Genomic DNA, 6,810 nt, shown 5'->3' with positions numbered 1-6,810 from the left:
CTGCCAGAAACATAATTTAGATCCAATTACTCTTTTATAAACTAGGGAGTTTTATATTATGGTACCTGGCACATGGCTAAAATTTTTAAATAAAAACTTGAAGATTTCTGTTTGCATCTATCTGTTTATGTATATCTATGTATGTATAGTATGCATATGCGGTATTTTCTCTACCTCTGGATGGTACTGCCAAATACCAAACTCTTATCGAGTGCTCTTATGTTCATAGCAATATAGTTATTTGTACAAATTCAATTAAAATCTGTTCTCCTTTTAACAAGACACAATTGGTAAAAGGCCTTCATTGGGATGTCATATTTGAGAATGATGTGCATGGAATCAGATTTGACTAGATAAGTTTTAAGAAACTCAGGTTAAATTTGTGGCCCCAATAAAATCCCTTGGGAAAAAAAAAATCCTGGTACCTTGCACGCAGGGTTCTCTTACATGATTCCCTTACAGGTAAGTAAGGCAAGTCACTTCTGGTCAGACCCAGGAATCTCAGGATAATTTGGGGACCTTGATAAGAGAGGAATTTACCCAGATCTCTGTGTATTATAGGCAAAATCTGATGGTAAGTCTATAACTTGGCTTCCTAGCCTAGAGTGGCTTTTAAAAGTATACTCTAAGATTCCTTATGAGAAGGAAGATTTTAAAAGAGCATGTATGATCAATCACTATTCTTTCTGTGCTTCTGTAAATAAGTAGGCCAAATACAATGGTTCTAAACTTACTTTTTCAAACAAATTAGTCTTATTGTGATTATCTGTGATTGAAATAGGGGTTACTGTAGAGAGAAAAATTATGTTTCAAGAGAGAATTACACTGCACCATTATTAGATTTGTTAAATCAAGTTTAGCCTAAAGCTGCCTCATTGCATATTTTAAGTTTGGCCTAAAGGTTTCTCTGTACATCATGAACTATAACAAGTGGAGGTGTAAACAGACCACAGCCTACACTTGTGCTGATCACCAAGTTTTGGCCAATCAAATGTAGCCAACTGTTCAGACCATGTTCAAATAAGGCAAACACCAACCTGTAACCAATCCAGCTGTTTCTGTACCTCACTTCCAATTCTGTACATAAATTTCCTTTTTCTATTCATAAATCTTCCACCATGTGGCTTCACTGGAGTTTCAGAGCCACTGGCTTGGGAGGCTCTCCCAATTCGAGAATCGTTCATTGCTCAATTAAACTCCTTTAAATGTCATTCAGCTGAAGTTTTTCTTTTACCAGATTCTAGTCCTAGTCATTGTCTTTGAGGCTTTGTTTTCTACCTGCAAATGGGATTGGATCCTGAATTCTTCTATTGGAGTGTCTTCCAATATCTGGCTATGATTCTCCAGACTATTCTGATTTTCTCCTACCCTTTTGACTTCGAATCACTAAAAAGAAAAACTGCCGTTTTCCTAAAGCTGAAGCTGGATGACTTGATACTTACTTCAGAGACATTACTTGATACTTATTCAGAGACATTACCACAATAGCTCATGTGTGGACAACTTTTGTGCTTGTTGCTGTGTGCGCCATTCAGAAAGTTCACTGGAATCCTGGAAGATATTACCAGGGACATTCAAACTACAAAAGATGTTTCAAGCCCAACATCTAGTAATCTTCTCTATAGCTGCCCTCCAGACTGGGAAACTGGTTTATAGTCTGTTCCAATCATTAATATTTGTTTTTCTTTCATTTCCATAGAAATGCCTCTTGGGAGGGAGGAGAGAACCAATCCATAGTTGACCACCTGCATACGTGAAACTCACTACTTGCATGTCCCAACAGCTCAAAAGTCAAGCCAAGTTCTCAGGCCACAAAATGAGACAAACAGGAAAGAAATAGTAGCACCTAGCAGGAAAAGGATCAATAACTAATGGATACCTCAAAAACACATTTTTTTCTTTTTTTGAGACGGAGTCTCGCTCTGTCGCCAGGTTGGAGTGCAGTGGCACGACCTGCGGCTCGCTGCAACCTCCCCCTCCTAGGTTCAAGAGATTCTCCTGCCTTAGCCTCCTTGAGTAGCTGGGACTACAGGTACGCCCCACCACTGTGGCAGGACGAGCCGCAGACAAAACCTCTCAGACACCGAGTTGTAGAAGGAAGGGCTTTATTCAGCTGGGAGCATCTGCAAGCTACTGCCTTAAAATCTGAGCTCCCGAGTGCACAATTTCTGTCCCTTTTAAGGGCTCACAACACTAAAGATTTCACATGAAAGCGTCATGATTGATTTGAGCAAGCAGGAGGTACGTGACAGGGGCTGCATGCACCGGTGGTCAGAGAGAAACAGAACAGGGCAGGAAGTTTCACAGTGTTCTTCTATACAATGTCTGGAATCTATGAATAACATCGGTTTCTAAGTTATGAGTTGATTTTTAACTACTGGGTTTAGGCCAGGCAGGCCCAGGTCTGGTTTTGGGCCTGGTGCCGGGCTGCTTGTCTTTGGTTTTACTTCCTTGTTTTTTTCTTAAAACAGGTACTGAGTATAAAACAATATAAAACAATATGAGAGGGTCTCTCTCTTTCCTCATCACGACAAGCTAATTTTTGTATTTTTAGTAGAGATGGGGTTTCAGCTTGTTGGCCAGGATGGTCTCGATCTCTTGACCTCATGATCAGCTCATCTCAGCCTCCCAAAGTGCTAGGATTACAGGCGTGAGCCACCATGCCTGGTCTCAAAACCAAATTTTAGCCAGAATCATGACCCAAACGAATGATTTTCTCCTGTGAATCTCCTTTCTCCTGTGAATCTTCTTTCCGATCTCCTTGGAAAGGAAGGGACAAGAAGTTTTTACCTTCTTCTCTTGACTGGGCACTACAGACTGCTGCCTACCTGTGAGTGTGGTACTTTGTGTGACTTTGCAGATGTGATTTAAAGATCTTGAGATGGGGAGATTATCCTAGACTATCCGAGTATACCCTCAGATAAGAATAACTGCAAGTGGTCAGGCACAGTGGCTCACGTCTGTAATCCTAGTTCTTTGGGAGGCTGAGCCAGGCAAATTGCTTGAGTCCAGGAGTTTGAGACCAGCCTGGGCAACATGATAAAACCCCATCTCTATAAAAAATACAAAAATTAGTCAGGTGTGGTGGTGCATGCTTGTAGCCCCACCTACTCGGGAGGCTGAGGTGGGAAGATCGCTCGAGCTCTGGAGATCGAGGCTGCAGTGAGCAGTGATCATGTTACTGCACTCCAGCTGTGTGATAGAGTGACACCCTGTCTCAAAAAATAAAAAATACAGCTGGGCTCGGTGGCTTACACCTGTAATCCCAAGACTTTGGGAAACCAAAGCAGGAGGATCATTTGAGGTCAGGAGTTCGAGACAGCCTAGCCAACATGGTGAAACCCTGTCTCCGCTAAAAATACGCTGGGCATGGTGGCAGCTGCCTGTAATCCCCGCTACTAGGGAGGATGAGGCAGGAGAATCGCTTGAACCTAGGAGGCAGAAGTTGCAGTGAGCTGAGATCGTGCCACTGCACTCCAGCCTGGGTCACAGAGCAAGACTCCATCTCAAAAAAATAATAAAAAAACTAAAAATAATTTTTAAAAAAGAATAATTGCAAGTATCCTTATAGGAGGGAGGCAGAAGATCTGATGAGAGAGCTGGAGGTTAGAGTGACGCAAGGAAGGGGCCACCAGCCAAGAAACACACGTAGCCTCCAGAAGCTGAAAGAAGCAAGAATACATATTCTCCCTCAGAGCCCCCAGAAGTATCCAGCCAGACTGCAAGATTCTGAACCTCCACAAATTGTTGCTGGGGATAACATCATTATTGTAAAACCAAAGATCAGAGCTTGAAATATTTTCCAGACCCTGTACTGAATGGATCAGCTGGCACCACCCCAGGTGGAAAGACGGGCTCATCTGGTCTTGTGGCCCCCACCCAGGAACCAACTCAGTGCAAGAGAACAGGTTTGACTCCCTGTGAGTTTATCTCTGACCCAACCAATCAGAACTCCTGATTCACTGCTACCCACTCCCCCACCCCCACCAAATTATCCTTAAAAACCCCAGTCCCCAAGATTTTGGGGAGACTGATTTCAGTAATAATAAAACTCCAGTCTCCGTATAGCAGGGTCTGTGTGAGTTAAACTCTTTCTTGCAATTCCCCTGTCTTGATAAATTGGTTCTGTCTAGGCAGTGAGCAAGGAGAACCCGTTGGGCGGTTACACTTGGTCTCTATCAGAGAGCGCCCCCTTTCTCCTCTAACCATTGACAACTCAAAACCCCAAAATCCAATCTCATGATTTTTGAGTTTATAGTAGGGTGAGAAAACAGTATGTGCCATCTTAACAGGCAACGCCAGAATCCTGCTTAGAAAGGAAATTGTCTTGGTTTAGGAAAATACTGCTAGAACCATCTGGATATGAGAAGGTAGGCCCCGAGGCAGGACCTGGAAGAAAGAAGCTGTAGAAAGTGAGGGCTGAATTTCTTTTCACAAGACATGGCAGAATGGGATGGGGCTGGGGGAAGCATTTGCTCATGAAAGGGGAAGGATGGAGAGACCCAGTGACATGGCAGCAGGTTGGCAGATACACAGCAGAGACTTTTAAACACCAGCTGTCTACGTTTTAAGATGTTTGTGTAAATTTCCTCCACTTCTTTCAGTACTTCAGTAAAATTTTCTAAGGCCAAAATAGCCTTTATTTTTTATTTATTTATTTATTTTTGAGATGAAGTCTCACTCTGTTGCCTAGGCTGGAGTGCAGTGGCAAGATCTTAGCTCACTGCAACCTTCACCTTCCGGGTTCAAGCGATTCTCCTGCCTCAGCCTCCTGCATTGCTGGGATTACAGGAGCATGCCACCATGCCCGGCTAATTTTTAAATTTTTAGTAGAGAGGGGATTTCACCATGTTGGCCAGGCTGGTCTTGAACTCCTGACCTCAGGTGATCCACCCGCCTTGGCCTCCCAAAGTGCTGGGATTACAGGCATGAGCCACCGTGCCTGGCCCAAAAGAGCCTTTGTATATGTGTGTGTCTTTTTACTTTTGCTTTTGCCTTTATTTGTTTTAAAATCAGCCAAGGAGAGGGGCCAAGTTCTGTGGTTGGCACAGGGCAGGGTGAGCACATTTAGGATGAAAAGATGCCTTATAAACTGCATCTGTTTCGGGGATCCTGGAGCCTGAGGTGAGTACGACACTCAGTGTTTCTCTAAGTGCTTTTCTAAACACTTTGCTCATAACTTCGTTTAATCCTCACAACAATCCAGTGAGGTATAGATCATTATCCTCATTTTACAGATGAGGAACCCGAGGCACAGAGAGGTTACCTAACTTGCCCAAGTTCATGCAGATGCTGAATTAGCATTCCAACCCAGGCAGCCTGACTCCACAGTCCCTGTTCTACTCACTGAGCCACACTGCCCCCTATCCTCAGCTGGTCTGCAGTGAGATGATAAAGTCCGCCTTCTCGCCAAGAATGCAAAGAAACGCTGGGCAGGAATGGGAGTTCCAGGCATTCTTATCGAGCTCTGATGGGGACGGGAGACCCCAGGTCACACTTGGGCTGTCCCTTGTCATTCCATTGGTCTGTGCCCTCTTCTCAACTAGGCTGGGGCTACTGGAGGGTACTGTGGGTACAATGTGCCTTTGCCAAATAATATACCCCACATTTGTAGAGGGCTTTATACTTTGTCTATGGCCTTTCCCATGTATGATCTAATTTAATTCACACAGTGGTCTCAGGAGATAGACAGAAATCATTGTCTCTATTTACAGATGAGGAAATCGATGCTTAGAGAAGCCGCATGACTTGCCTGGGTCATAGAGCTGGTAAGTGACAGAATTCAGAGCTGGAATGTAAGATTTTTTTTCTTTCTGCTCCACGGTGCTCCTCAGCAGTTCAACTTGTTTTAAAACAGTACCACGTCTCCCTCCCCTCAAGAAATTACTGTCTAATTTTCTTTCCATTTTGAAAGCACAGGCCCCCTTTGCAAATGGTCTTGAGCTGGAAATAGACAGTGTCAGGATTATTTCCTTAGCTTCAGGGCAAGACTCCTTGGGATTCAGCATTAACCACTAATCTTGGGTTTGTCCTTCCTGAAAGACTCTGGTCACAGGATAATTGTTGCACATTCATCCCCACGCCCATTTTTATGTAAGTGCAGAGTTGACACTCAAGCTCTCACTGTTCCGATTAACATTGCTCCTTGCAAAGAAAGAAAAATCGCCTTCTATTAGCTTCTGCTCCAGCTCAGAGACAGCCCAGTCCAATCAAAAGCCACTTTAGCTAAGGGAGAAAGGGGTGCCACAGAGCAGCCATCTCCCTGATCCTAATTGATTTTTTCTTTCCAATTTCTCCTTTATTTAAGAACCTCTTCCTCATAAATGATAGACTGATGACATTGTCTTGTATCCAGGGACCTTCTCAGCAAATGCATCCAAGGCTTTGAACAAAGGGGCAGCTGTCCATCTAAATGATGCAGGCTTTCACAATGATGGAGTGTAGGAAATACTACCCAAAAATATGGCATCTCGGAAACAGAAAACAGCAGAGGAGAAAGGTCACTCTTACCTTCCCCTGCCCTTCTTGCCTGAAGACCTTCACGTGACAGTTGTCCTACCCTATACCCAGAGGAAAGGAATGTCAAATAGAGATGCCACGAAGAACCTGAGCAAACAGATCTTGCTGAACTCCCCCCAGTTTATTCCCATTAGACCATGTCCTTTTGTCTTCCCATCATGCTTCTGTATGACTGTCTATTCCTCAGACCTAAGCATAAATATTCACCGATTTCCTTGTTTCATTGGGTCTTCATTTCTGAAGATTCTTGTGTCACACAAAACTTGTATTAAACAAATGTTTTATGCTTTT

The 6,810-nt window shown here is 43.6% G+C and overlaps 1 long non-coding RNA gene across 2 annotated transcripts; it reads left to right on the top strand.

Annotated features, from left to right (window-relative positions):
• The first annotated feature begins 3,360 nt into the window (after positions 1-3,360).
• LOC135966833 (uncharacterized) lies at positions 3,361-6,810 on the top strand. 2 transcript variants are annotated; one of them, XR_010580459.2, is made up of 3 exons: positions 3,361-3,920; positions 5,715-5,768; positions 6,356-6,810. It is a non-coding gene; the product is annotated as an uncharacterized lncRNA (long non-coding RNA). The 2 variants fall into 2 exon arrangements; XR_012422400.1 differs by having other exon boundaries at positions 6,308-6,810.

The sequence above is a fragment of the Macaca fascicularis genome, chromosome 13 (genome assembly GCF_037993035.2).
Source record: "Macaca fascicularis isolate 582-1 chromosome 13, T2T-MFA8v1.1".
NCBI lineage: Eukaryota > Metazoa > Chordata > Mammalia > Primates > Cercopithecidae > Macaca > Macaca fascicularis.
The sequence above is the reverse complement of the archived record's forward strand: the minus strand, read 5'-3'. Positions and strand labels throughout refer to the sequence as shown.